The following is an 883-nucleotide window of genomic DNA, read 5'->3' as shown; positions in this document are numbered from 1 at the left end:
TCTGTCCTACCACCCCTATCCGGGAGGAGCCGAGCGGTCGCTGTGCATCCCGGGATTAATCCGTGGTCTCAATCCATGGTCTCCCTCGGTGTCCCCGCCCCCAACTTTGTGGGTCTCTGGCTCCAGTTAAACCAGCCCCCTCGCGCCCCCCCCACCCCCGCCAGCAGACCTCCCCTCCAAAGAGAGGTGGGCTGCCCAGGTTTGAAGGGAAGGTGGTCGGCGGGAGTCAGTTCTGCCGCGGCCCTGCCTGAGTCGCCTGGGGACCGGAGACGGCCATCCAGGCAGCTGCGCCGGTGCGCGCTGTGAGATTTTGAACCTGCGGGTGGTTCGGCCCGAGTCCCGAGCCCAAGGTTAGGTGTCCGGTGCCTGGCGGCTCTGCGAGGCCATGGGGAGATGTGCCTGGGAGGTTGTGTGCAGTAGGCGCACCATGCAGGCTGCCCTCCGCGGAGACGCTCTGCTGTGCGCTCTTAGGCGCAGGTGAAGGGGAGGTTGCTTGGTCATGTCTCTAACAGTGAGAGGCTAGGGACGAGTATGTCTGGCACTGGGAGATCGTGCGTGGGTGCGGAAAGGAGGCTGTGGGTTTTGGTGTCACTGTCTTCGGGAGACTCAACAGGAGGCTGTTTGGATCTCTGTCACTATCATGCGGGGTGGGGGTAGGGGTGCTCCCAGGGTCCGTGAAAGGGAAGCCGTGTGTCTTTGGGGAGGTTAAGCGCCTCCGCGCATACAAGCTGCAAGTGTTTCTCTGCGATTGTTAGAAACAACTCCAACTGTCTCCTGTTGGGCAGGGCGGCTTGCCCAGGTACCCCTGCCGGGAATCCTGTCCACCCTTGGCTCAAGGGCCACCCCGCGTGGTTCTACTCGAAGACACGCACCACCCCCCCCC

The 883-nt window shown here is 63.3% G+C and overlaps 1 protein-coding gene across 1 annotated transcript in view; it reads left to right on the top strand.

The window, feature by feature from the left end:
- LHX1 (LIM homeobox 1) overlaps window positions 1-883 on the top strand; it is a 5,997-nt gene that overhangs the window by 3,868 nt on the left and 1,246 nt on the right. The gene's annotated exons all lie outside the window — the stretch shown is intronic.

The sequence above is a fragment of the Bison bison genome, unplaced genomic scaffold, assembly GCF_000754665.1.
Source record: "Bison bison bison isolate TAMUID 2011002044 unplaced genomic scaffold, Bison_UMD1.0 scf7180017864472, whole genome shotgun sequence".
NCBI lineage: Eukaryota > Metazoa > Chordata > Mammalia > Artiodactyla > Bovidae > Bison > Bison bison.
The sequence above is the reverse complement of the archived record's forward strand: the minus strand, read 5'-3'. Positions and strand labels throughout refer to the sequence as shown.